Source organism: Crotalus tigris, unplaced genomic scaffold, assembly GCF_016545835.1.
Source record: "Crotalus tigris isolate CLP2741 ecotype Arizona unplaced genomic scaffold, ASM1654583v1 scf7180000017639.5415321, whole genome shotgun sequence".
NCBI classification, from domain to species: domain Eukaryota; kingdom Metazoa; phylum Chordata; class Lepidosauria; order Squamata; family Viperidae; genus Crotalus; species Crotalus tigris.
In genome coordinates, this window is record NW_024096532.1 from 3,039,159 (window position 1) to 3,052,458 (window position 13,300).

General features: G+C 39.8%; 1 protein-coding gene across 2 annotated transcripts in view; it reads right to left on the bottom strand.

Moving 5' to 3' along the window:
• The window catches only part of BRSK1 (BR serine/threonine kinase 1), a 70,347-nt gene that overhangs the window by 45,068 nt on the left and 11,979 nt on the right, over positions 1-13,300 (bottom strand). The gene's annotated exons all lie outside the window — the stretch shown is intronic.

Below are 13,300 nucleotides of genomic sequence, written 5' to 3' on the forward strand. Positions count from 1 at the left end.
GTGTCCCAGGGTCACTTGATCTCCTTTTGCAACCTTCTGACAAAGTCAACAGGGAAGCCAGATTCACTTAACAACAGTGTTATTAACTTAACTGCAGTGATTCACTTAATCACTTTGGCCAGAAAGGTCATAAAATGGGGCAAAATTCACTTAACAACTTAGCAAGAGAAATTTTCGGCTCAGTTGTGGTCGTAAGTCAAGTGCTAATTGTAGTCGTCTTCCTTTTTTCTTCTCTGTCAAATTAGTATGCATTGGATTGATTTCTATGACTGAAATAAACCTTGGGTATCTACATTTATTGATTCTTACAACTTCCCACAAAAACCCAGGAATGGTCCCAGAGCATGTGCAAAATTGAAAGAATGGCCATGCACAGCCATTCTTGGGTCATTGCTCTGAAATTTGATAACTCTAACTAAATCCTGCGTTTTACTTCAAAGCTAAGTTTAGTGCTGGATAGAGAGCTTGAGGCAGAGAAATACCGTATATGCCGGTGTACAAGGCGACCCGGCGTATAAGATGACCCGTCTTTATCGCCGAGCCACATTCCTAGAACGTCGTCTTATACGCCGAAAACTACCAGTATTTCCGGCGTATAAGACGGCTCTGCGTATAAGACGACCCCCGTCTTTGGCGCCGATTTCAGCGCTCGCGGAAGTCGCCTTATACGCCGGCATTTATGGTAACTTTTGCTGTATGGAAGAGAAAGAAACAGAAGCAGAGTTAACTGAGAAGTTAGAGGGACAATGGAAAAGGTACAAGAATGGTGGAGGGACCTCTTCTCAAAACTGCTATTTAGCCAGGGTTCCTCTCTTTGTTCCTATTATATCTGTGAATTAAGCATCTATGAAAGATATTATAAATAGCAATAATGGTATATTTAGAAAGCAAATCTTTGCATGTGTTCCATGAAAAAAGTTTGTGTGTGTATTTCCAAGCATAAATGCTTCATCGCCATCTCATCCAGGGGGCATTCAACCCATGTAGTACTGCATGGGAAATTAGGAAGCCCTTCACAATACTATTAGGTTGCAAGGAAAATGCTTAATCCAGAGCATAAGGACACTTAGAATTAGAACTGCAACTTTCTCTGTCTTGAGCTATCCACATGGTAAGGATGACCATTACATGTTAAAGGACATTCCCTCCCATTTGCATCTCACCCTGGCACAAGCATGCCTTGGTAACAATTTCTGCTTTATTGCCGTGATCTCCTCTCCAGTTCATCTTAGTTGATGTGATGCAAAAGTGCTTCCCATTCCTCACTTCCCACTTATTCCAACATTGTCCAAGATGAATATTACGGTATGTTAAATCTTTTAGGCCAGTAGTTTTCACTGGCTGGGGAATTCTGGGAGTTGAAGTCCACAACATTTTAAAGCTGCCAAGTTTGAAAAATATTGTGTTAGGTTTTATAACCCTTTAAAGGTAGTCCTTGACTTACGACCATAACCGAGCCCCAAATTTCTGTTGCTAAGTGAGACTTGCTAAGTGAATTTTGGCCCATTGTACAACCTTTCTTGCCATAATTGTTAAGTGAATCACTGCAGTTGTTAAGTTAGTAACACAGATATTAAATGAATCTGACTTCCCCCTTGATGATCACACAACCCTGGGACACTGCAACCGTTATAAATATGAGTCAATTGCCAAGTATCTGAATTTTGATCATGTGATCATGGGGATGCTGCCACAGTGTCAAAAACTGGTCACAAGTCACTTTTTTCAGAGCCATTGTAACTCCAAATGGTAACTAAATGAATTGTTGTAATGCGAGGACTACCTGTATTCTAGAGAGAAATCAGATAATTGTCAGTGGCTGGGAAGAGAGAGGGCAGAGGGGTAACAATATCAGTACAGCTTGCTGCCAACTCAAGGATGGATGGAGAGCACTTGAACTCAGAAATAAGGAAAGGCTCAGAGACTCAAGGTATTGAACCTGCAAGAATGCTGATTAAATTTATGGAAAGACATTTACATAGAAAGCTGTCTTCATGTTTATCAGCTTGCTCTTAAGAGCTCTATAAAAGGAGAAAAATGTATTGACGTTTACATGTTATGATAATGGCACCGAGCTATTGTCCTTACATTTGGCAGCTTGGTGCTTTACATCTCTGGTAGAGATAAAAGAGGCGATTAAAAATGAAAAAAACTTGCCCGTTAAAAAAAAAAGGTGCAGCAGAATTATGAAGGTGGAAAAAAAAAAACAGGTCCTAAACTCCAGTTCAGTTATATTTCTTTCCTCCTTAAGGTAACTCAATTCCTAAGGCTGAAATCTACTTATGCAAATTATGCAGTATGAAGGAGAACAATGCAGGTTTTTACTTTTATTTTACTTTTTACTTTATTTCATCTCCCAGAATTTTTAGGCACAAGCAACATCTTAGAGCTGGGGACTGCACATCTGAATAACCAGTAAAATGGGGAAGGTTGGTGAAGAATAAGCACAAAAAACAAACATACTAAACATTTTAAGTCATTTCCACGACACCCTTTGTGACAATAAGAGAAATACAAGTAATCCTTGTTGCTAAGTGAGATAGTTGTTAAATGACATTTTACGATGTAAAGCCCCATTTTACGACTTTCTTGCCACAGTTGTTCAGTGACTCATTGCAATTGTTACCAACAGCGTTGTTAAGTGAATCTGGCTTCCCCATTGTGAGAAGGTCACAAAGTCATAAAAGGGCCACGTTTGAAGACCCCTGGTACAGGCAATAATGATCTGACATGGATAGAGAAATTTCTATCTATAGCATGATGGTAACCATAGATCCTTCAGAGATTAAATGATGTTGCAAGACCAGAGTAGCAAAAACAAAAATGTGAATATCCTGATTGAGAACAGAAATTTAAAATCCAAGTTCTAGCCACTAGCATAATCTCTCTGTCTGGTTTGTGCTGCAAAAAACTTCTTTTGTTGAGCAGGAGGATTTCCAACATTCTTACTTGTATTTAAAGCTGGCCACAGTACGATAGCAGTTAGAGATAAGTGCCCTAACATTCACAAAAGAGATGAAATGCTGTCACATTTCTTACGTTCTTGAATGGATCTTCAATCGATTTAAATTTCCTGCCTCTTGCTTCTCTTTTCAAGGAATACAACACTGTAAACACTTAAAGGCTAAAGACATCAAACGGATTCTATGAATTAAAGGCAGTTATTTCCTGAAATTACCATAAATCAAACCAAATCCTCTAGCTTTAAAATATAATGAAACCGGCTTCAGATATAATATCAAAATCATATTGTAAAATTGGACTGGATCTAACCTACAAACCCTCAACTATCCCTAACCTAGTTGCTCTTGTGCTTTTGTATTTAGGTATCAACTCTGCACATAAACCCACCAGCTATTAGTCCACAATATTTTGAGCAAATCCATAAAAATAGTAGTTCTTTCTTTTTTTATTTAAGTGAGATAGATTCCGTTTCTCTCCACCCTTTATCTAAGGAAATCAAGGTGGTATATATGACTCCATTCTTTTCTTCCCATCATTTTTCCTCATAACAATCCTGTGAGGTAGATTAGGCTGAGAGTAACCATGTCTGTCAGAAAATCATCCTCTGGACTTCAAGGCTGAGTGGAAATTTTGAAGCCAAAATTTCTCCTAAGATTTTTTTAAAAAAAACAACAACTAAATGGATGACAATGAATTTTATACAGCCTTCCACTTAAAACATCTGACTCAAATTTTAAACTAATAAAGAAGGGGAAGTTCACTGCATTTAACCAAGGATGATGCTGTCATGAAATCCTTTTTGGCTATATTCTCTTATCTTGTAGAAGAAAACATGATATTTGAGGACAAAGAATGGATAATTCATGTCTCCGGTCCAGGACATAGCTAGCAATTAGCAACAATCTGCCACTAACTGCATGTTTAGCCAGTGTATTAAGGGAGACAGGAATCAACAATTTGTATGGGCTGTGTTCACGGCTACACAACATGAATACAGCCGTAAAAAAAAAAAGCTTGTTGCTTCTTTTTATTTTGTATTGGTAAATTCTGTTCAAGAACAAATTTGATTGCCTTGGGAGGTGATGATACTCTTAGGTGGGGGTATTTGAAAGACTGGATAGCCATTTGTTGTTACTGATTCTTACATATGGTAAGGGCTTGGACTGGATCACTGTTCCCAACCATGAAAAATTCAGATATGTTGAATTCTGGGTACTGGATGCCACTCCTTAAGAAGTTACCAAGGTTGGGAAATTTTGAACTACATTATCTCCAACTCTTATTTTATGATTCTATAATTTTGAGTCAATGAAAATGCTTCACTGAGCTAAAATTTACCAAATTGGTTTTATTGCCCAAGTTGGAATACCCCACAGGGAGCCACAGCACTGGTGAATTACGCCATGTAATCCATCCCTTTGCTCATTGTGGAGACCCAAATTAAAGGCTTGTTGATAGGTGGATGATTAGCCTGTTCTTAAATACATCCAGGAAAGAAACCCACAAATCTCTTTATCATCGATTCCTCTGTCAAACTATGTTTACTGTTAGGAACTTTTTCCTAATGGCTTATAGAATTTACTTTTGTGAAATTCAGAGCCATTATTCTGTCCTGAACTCTGGAACAAGAGAAAACAAATCTTGACTTTGAACAGTGTTACCTTATTTTGCCTCAGTCATATTTTCAGTTTTTCCTGAACTAGCCATCCCTATTTTTGCAACTTTGTTTAGCTACCATAGCCACTGTAGAGTTTATAGATTCCAAAATACAGGCCAACTGAGTACTCTAGAAGAAACAAAATCATGGCTGTTGATAAGGTGACCAACCGTCCTCCTTTTTTGAGTTCTGTCCTCCCTCAAAAAGTGTCCTCCTAAATGTCATCCTTTTCCATATACTGTCCTCCTTTTGGGAGGACAGTCCTCCCTCGAAAATGTCCTCCTAAATGTCCTCTTTTTCTATATTTGAAGACTTATCTGCAGGGCTTTTTTTCCCTCATAGAACGCCCAGAAGGCGTTCCGGGACCTTTTTTTGATGTTTTTTTTCAACTTTTGCCTGAGCCATGCTACTCCCCCTATTGGCTTTCGAAAGCCAATAGGAATTGCTGCTGAGCATGCCAAAACACCCAGGCGGCAAACTTTGCATGTGCAAGTTGCAGGAACTTTGCACCCCTCACTGCTACCCAACTACACCATCTCTTACTTAGTTCCGCAGATAGCTGGAAGAGACTGGAGCAGTAAGTTTCTCTTGATCTTCCCTGTTCGGTTCTACACGGGGATGCATAGGGTAGGCGGTGGTGCTGGGGGGTGGCTGCAGAGCCAGAGCCAGCGCAGCTGGTGCTTTGCGAGCTGCGGGGGCAGCTGTATGGGGATGCGCAGGGTGGGCAGTGGTGCTGGGGGGCAGCTGGGGGGACAGCTGCAGGGCCGGAGCCGAAGCAGCTGGTGCTTTGCCTTTGCGAGCCGTGGGGGCGGCTCTACAGGGATGCGCAGGGTGGGCGGTGGTGCTGGGGGTTGGCTCAGGGCCAGAGCTGGCTTGGCTGGTGGTTTGCGAGCCACGGGGCTGGCTCTCCACGGCAGGGCAGTGGTGCTGGTGGGGCGGCTGTGGGCGGGGGCGCGGCGGGCAGTTGACCTTCCATGGGCCGCGCCAGCTGGTGATCTATGCAGTGCTGACCTGCACTGCCACGACCTCATCCTGCGCATCTACGTAGCCATCCTGGAGCGCCTGGCTCACAACACCTGCCTCCGCCGCCCACCCCCGCGCAGTCCAGCCGTGTAGATTTTTGGACAAGTGAGAAATCGAGATTGAATGTTGATACTCTAGCTGCAGCACTTGCCGTAAAATTCAATATGAAGGATATTTCTTGTTCAGATATTTCCAATATATTGTTAGAAGATAATACATTGACAAAAAATATTCATTCAATGGAAAAGTACTCATTTAAATAATTAATAAGCATGTAAGCATAATTACAATATAAAATGTTATTGTTACAAATGTTTTTTATTATGCATTGATCATATTATAGTGTATTCTGTATTATTGTTGCAATAAATATAATGTTTCTTTTATTTACGATATTTTTTTCTTCAATTTATTCGTGTCTTCCTTTTTGTTGTAAAAAAGTTGGTCACCTTACTGTTGACCCAAAAGAACTTGAGTTCCCAACCTTGAAAGTAACTGAACCCATCACACAAAATCATGTACACATATATTTTTGCAGTCTACAAATAAAGCTGGAGACAAATATTAATTAAGTCAGACCAGACATTTTCTGTTTATTGGCCCTGCTCCTTTCTGGATCTCTGCCAGAGGTCTTGTGGTTAAAACTTGATGTTTGTGATACAGCCATTTGGAGTATGAATATATGCTTGCACCATTTACATAGGCTGCATTCACACAGTATGCTAAACTAAAATGTGGTTGATTTATGAGTTCAGTGTGAATATTGCCACTGGGGAGGGCCTTAGGGTTAGGCTGGAGAGGGAGTAATTCTCACTTTTCTCTCTGTTGCTCCTTTTTGTGCAGAATCAGCCCACAGACCTAGCTTGTCCCTCAACACACTGGCATCAATAGTTAAGTGCTCACATTGCATTTTTCCTAGGTCATCACAGATGATCACTTCCAGGTTGTTTTGTGCATCAAGTCCAGATTTGCAAACTACACATTCGCTCCCTGGCATCATAAAGCTCAGAGGCCTTGGATATATCCTCTATGCGTATGTGTTGGCAGGGACCCAGATCCTTCTGGAATTGAGTCAGTATAAATCCCTGTAGCAGAATTAGACAGTCCAGCAGACTCTAGATATCTGAACTAAAATTTCCCTAATCCTTGATCCTTCATCTTGGTTGATGGAGCTGATGGGAGTTGGTCCAAAACAAAAGTAGGATATTTGCTTGTCAACACCTGTCCTGATAAAAGTCTTCTTAACAGATTCTCTTCTCCCAAATTGGAAAAGGAGGGAATGTTAGGGAGCAGAAGAAACAGGGAACACAAGATTCTAAGAAATTTCTTAGTCGCTTCAAATCTTTTTGACAGATAAACAACTGAGATAACTCCAACTTGGCAAACCTACAGAAGACAACCTGATACTGTCTACCTTTTCAAGACCTTTTAGTTGCACTAATGGACCCTGTAGTCCACAATACTTAAATGGCACTAGGCTGGTTATTCCTTGTCACAACTGAGTGCTTCTTCAGAATTATACAAATAATTCCCAACCACATATCCCCCATATATTTCCAACTTTAATTTCCATAATCCATAAACCACATATCCCCCATATGTGTCCAACTTTAATTCCATTACTGATGTCAAAGCCTATCTGAAAGGGAAATTGGAAATACCTTGATTGACCAACCAGATTTCTTTTTATCATTACATGTAGCATCTTGCGATGATAGCATTTACACCCATGTATTCCATTTTTAAATATGTTTTACTTATGTTGTTATTGCTGAGTTTCTCTTTTTCTTCAACTGTTAAAAAAGATCTTCCAGCTACACACAGGGCCATCAAAAAAAATTTATCGCTAGATCTTTAACTGTGGTTTTGATAATAATACTGACAAAAATAAATTAACGGTAAAGGCTGCAATTTAATTATGCCCCCAATATCTATGGAGAATCTCAGTCATCCAGGTTGCAGTTAATCCCAAGGATGCTTTTTCATGGGGCAACTGGACTTTCTTGTTTTTCTTTGAAGATGTTTTGCTTCTCATCCAAGAAGCTTCTAAGCTGAAGAAGCTTCTTGGATGAGAAGTGAAATGTCTTCAAAGAAAAAATAAGAAAGTCCAGTTGCCTTGTAAAAAAGCATCTTTGGGACATACCCACAATACATGCTCACTGGGAAAAGGACAAGTGAAAATCTTAATTTGAGTTGAAGATGTCATTTAATACTAAAGCAGTTTCATACATTGACTTCTGAAATTCTGAAGATATATTCCTCTTTACGGCTTTGTTTACCAACATAATGAAAAGAAAAACAATCTCTTCTTAAAAATAAATTAATAGAGCTTGCCAAAAAGGCAATTAGAAAACATTCCAGGAATAAGTTGTTTTTGGTGGCAAAACCGGACCAGTTGAAGGACACAGAATTTTAAAGAAAGCCTATAAAATCAACTTTTTTCAACATTAGCTAAATTACAGCCCTTCTTTGACCTTGATGTTCAAGTTCACATCACTGGGATATAAAGAAATGGGAAGGGTGAATTTCCACATTCACTATTTTTTTCAATCTCTTAATACATACTGCCTAGAGTACCCCATGGTGATGAGATAGGCGACAAATAAATTTAACAAATAAATAAACAGATAGACAAACAGATAGATAATTGTCTAACATAACTTGTATATGAGAAAAGAAGATAGGCAATCATTAAAAATGTTTTAATTTCTGTTTCTGTGCTGAGCAGGGGATTGCACTCAATGACCTAAATAGCCCCTTCCAGTTGTATGATTTTATGATTCTTAGTGTATCACATCTATATCATACCAGTGCTATCAAATTAGTCAGATCGGCTCTCAGACTGTGATGGTGCTGTCTAAAACAAATGGCCCTAATAAATCACAGGAAGGCTAAAAGAAGGGCAACTGCACTTAATCTAGAGCAATGTTTTTCTCAACCTTAGCAACTTTAAGGTATGTGAACATCAATCCCCAGAATTCCCCAGCCAGCAGAGAATGTTTACTTATTCACTATTTATTTTATTTAAGAGAATTTATATGGCCACCCACTCATCCTCAGTGACTCTTGGTGGCTTACAAAAAATAAAAAAAACAATATACAAATAGTAAAAACAATATCCTCTCCCCACCATCCATCAGGTCTGAGAAGTATTGATCTAGAGACAAAGTAACAGAATAATAGAATAACAGCATTGAAAGGGACCTTGAAGGTCTTCTAATCCAACCCCTACTCAGGCAGGAAACCCTATACTATTTCAGACAAATGGTTGTCTAATCTCTTCTTAAAAACTTCCAGTGTCAGAGTACTGACAATTTCTGGAGACAGGTTCCACTGATTAATTGTTCTGTCAGGAAATTACTCCTTAGTTCTAGGTTGTTTCTCTCCTTGATTAGTTTCCATCCATTTCTTCTTGTCCCGCCTTCAGGTTGACCCTCTCTTCTTTATGGCAGCCCCTCAGATATTGAACACTGCTATCGTATCACCCCAGTCCTTCTTTTCATTAAATTAGACACACCTAATTCCTGCAACTGTACGTTTTAGCCTCCAGTACCCTAATCATCTCTGTTGCTCTTCTCTGCACTTTTTCTAGAGTCTCAACATCTTTTTTTATATTGCGGTGACCAAAACTGAATGCAATATATTCCAAGTGTGATCTTACATTTGCACACTTTTGTTGTCACATGAAATCCAGCCGCCATGCTTTGCAACTTGCCAAGACATTAGTGTCTGCCCTTTCCCTACATCCCATTGGTCGGAAACTTTGCAAGATGGAGGGAGAAGGATGTGAGGAACCATTGTAGAAAGGTCAGAACAGAAAAACAGATGGTTACACTCAAAAGTAAATTATCAATATTTTTAAAAAAAGTTTGCTACTGCAGATGGCAACTGTTAGCTCAAAAATGTATGATCCCAAAAAATTAAGCAGAGTAAGATCCAGCAGGGAACTTCAGAGCTGTGAACCATAATAGATTTTTTTTTTAAAAAAAACCTTGAATAAAGCAGTGTCAATCCACTGCCACTGGCCCCCCAAAAAAGCTATATGTAATTTGATCTTAAATTGAGGGAGGGATTTATTTTTAATGCTTGCCAATGATCCTATTGCCTTTGAAGGCACTGGTCACAGTGTCAAATATCAGGATAAAGGAATTTTTTTTTCTAGTAAATATTCTTTTGGTGCCTTTTGCTATCTTCATAAGTAAACAAATTAGAACAGCCTCCCTTCTATCTGGTCCCTTCCATATAAATTTTGGATTATAGTTCGCAGATCTCCCAGGTGTTGGCATGTGGGGAACTTAGGGTACTATCACATCCATAAAGTTGGAAGGTGAGGCTGGCTTAAATATTTATCTTTTTATTAGGATATCTGGTCCTCATTGGCCTTGCATATTTGCAGTTGACTTTGGCTAAAACAGTGGTTCTCAACCTGTGAGTCGGGACCCCATTTGGGGTCGAACGACCATTTCACGGGGGTTGCCAAACAATGCAGTCTGCCATTTTTTCCCCCCTTTTCCTTAGCTGTGCTACTCCCTTTTATTCTATTGGCTTTTGAAAGCCAATAGAATAGACTCTCTTGAATAGAGTCTAATTCTATTGGCTTTCAAAAGCCAATAGGAATTGTCCAGGCTGTCTCTGCCCTGCTGAGCCCACCAAAAGTCCCATTCTGCAAACGGTGCTGCACCAGTTGAGTAGTCCTTGACTTACGACCGGTTGGGGGTCACGGCATTAAAAAGGTTGAGAACCATTGGGCTAAAATATTGCAAAATCAAATTAAACAAATACATGCAAACCAGTTCTCATCATCTATGGTAAAGTGTTTCATCCATCAATGAATTTGGGCAGAGTTGTGTTTAGAGGATGCTGTTGGATGAGTTTTTGTGTATTTTCTGCAGGTGTAAAAAATGGTGAATGTCCCTGCTCATAGGTTTTTTCTGCAAAGTCTCATGATCCATGGGTTCACGTTCTGTGTTTGTTAGGCTGGAGCAGAGCCCCCACAAATAATGAGGGCCACATATACTATTAATGAAACCTGAAAAGAGAGGAAAGGGTCAAGATCCCATTAACGTAGTTTTCAATATTTAATCAATTTATACAAGCTCATCTTTGTAACTCCCTTATCTTTCTTGCTAAGTATCCCTTTGCAAATTCTGATGCGTGGTTCTATATTGCTTTTTCTTTTTATTGTTTGTTACAGAACTGTGTTAATTAAAAGAGATGTTAGCTGTTTGGTTCAAAGACCCTAGAAAAACCTATTTATCTTTCAATACATTATTAATAGGTTAAAACATATCTGGATTTTATTTTAATCTGTATAGCTGTACTTACTTATGCGGAAAGCCGCTGCTGCTGCCACTATCACCCCCAAACTACCAGGACCAGTCCTGGATCCCTAAGAACTGCAGGGCTGCAGTGGCCCCTGCTCTCCCAGCAATGCAGCATTAGCAGCAACCATGTTTGCATGCATCCAGCTTGCCACTGGAGTGTTGGATGAAGGATCCTACACAGATCAGTTTCTGCATCGGTATTATCTAGGCTGGAAGTCAAGGCTGGAGAGGGCAATACTTCTTTCCTTGCAAGTTGCTGGGAGTTAACAAGCACCAAGGAAGTTCCAAACTATTGCTATTATTGTTTTGATTTTATTGTTATGATTTTATTTATTTATGGTGTCAATCTCCCTGTTGAGAGTCCTAGGAGGAGGAAGGAGTTTTAGGCATATTCACCGCCTTGAGTTATTTATAAAAACAACAATAATGGTGGGTTATAGCACTTAGCACCAACAATAGCACTTAGTCTTATATACCGCTTCACAGTGCTTTACAATCCTAAGCAGTTTACAAAGTCAGCCTATTGCCCCCAACAATCTGGACCCTCATTTTACCAAGCTGGGAAGGATAGAAGGTTGAGTCAACCTTGAGCCGGTGAGGATCGAACTATCAAACTGCTGGCAGATGGCAGTCAGCAGAAGTAGCTGCAGTACTGCATTCTAGCCACTACACTAGTAGTGGCTAGATACTCCTTCCTAATACTCCTTCCTCCTCCTAGTGCTCTCAACAAGGAGATTGATACCACTGCCAAATTTATTGGTGCAGGGGTTTCATAGGAGGAGAGGCCGTTCTGGGGGGGTATTGAAACCGTCTTTAGGAATCTGAGGGTGGCACAGTGGCTGAGTGATTAAGACGCCGGGCTTGTTGGCTGGAAAGCTGGCAGCCCAGGTTTGAGACCTGAGTATCACGCGACAGGGTGGCTCCCGTCCTTGGCTCAGCTCCTATGTCAACTTAGCAGTTTGAAAGCATGCAAATGCAAGTAGATAAATAAGTACTGAGGGGCACGTGACATGGATTTTGTAATTGGTTAACTAACACAGTTATTTTATATTATAACTTGACTTGTATTCCGTCTTTTAAAATAATGTTCAGGTTGACTGTAGATTGGAATGTAAGAAAACTTTTATCCTAGGGTTGTATGGATTGATTGGATAACTTTTAACATTCCTAAACCAAAAAGATAATTTACAGAAGGATGTCCTGGAGATTATCTCGTGATAAGAAAAACTTTCTTAGTGTCAACTGCCATCTGGTTATCCAACTTCAAACAAGTTTTGTAGTTGATTTGCTCTGCAAGGAGGGGTTACCCTTATCTTGTCCAACCAACTTTCCTCTTTCATTTTTCTTTGTTAATTATAAAAAGACGGATCTCGTGCATCTCCTTTTCATAGGAAGATCCCACTTTATCAGGGTACCTAATAAACTAATTTTAAATGATCTTCCGACTGGCTGCTTATTGGGAAGGTAAACCGAGGCAGAATCTAGGGTCAGATTTAGCTATGGGTACCACTTCCATAACAGGGGTAACAGCGCTCCATGACATCCTGCTGGCCACATGACTGCAGAAACCTCTTCAGCCAGCGCTGGCTCAATGGCTTTGAAACGGAGATGAGTACTGCCCCCTATAGTCAGCAACGACTAGTGCAGTCAAAATCCACAGGGATTTCTTTACTTTTTTTTTTAACCTTGGGAATCTAATCATTGGTTATGCCAGGCCTCCTTTTCTGAAACAGCAGATGCAGTTCTGGGACTTGCCCTGTCCGAAGATGTGGGTCTCTTCTCTCTCATGGTTACATTCCAAATTCTGTTTGCCAGGTGAAGAGATAAGTTTCCAACACTGAAACTAATGAAGTACAATGATTCTGGGAATTTGAGTTTGGAAAATGTTTATCCTGGAAATGTATGCTACTTCCAAAGCAACTTCATTAAAGATGGTAACAAGTTTTAAAAATACTTTAAATTATATCTGACGGGAGGAGTAGGGAGAGAATCAATATCTTGTTAGAGAGCAACTACAATGTTAATTTGGCTCTACTAAATTATTTATTTTATTTATGAGACTTATATACCGCTTTAAGTGTAAGCACTCTCTAAGCGGTGTACACCAGTAAGCAATGTATATATATATATATATATATATATATATATATATATTTACATTGCCCCCAACAATCTGGGTCCTCATTTTACCTACCCTGGAAGGATGGAAGGCTGAGTCAACCTTGAGCCGGTGAGATTTGAATCGCTGACCTGCTGAACACAGTCAGCTAAAGTGGCCTGCAGTACTGCACTCTAACTGCTGCGCCACCTTGGCTCATATATGTACTTTTGG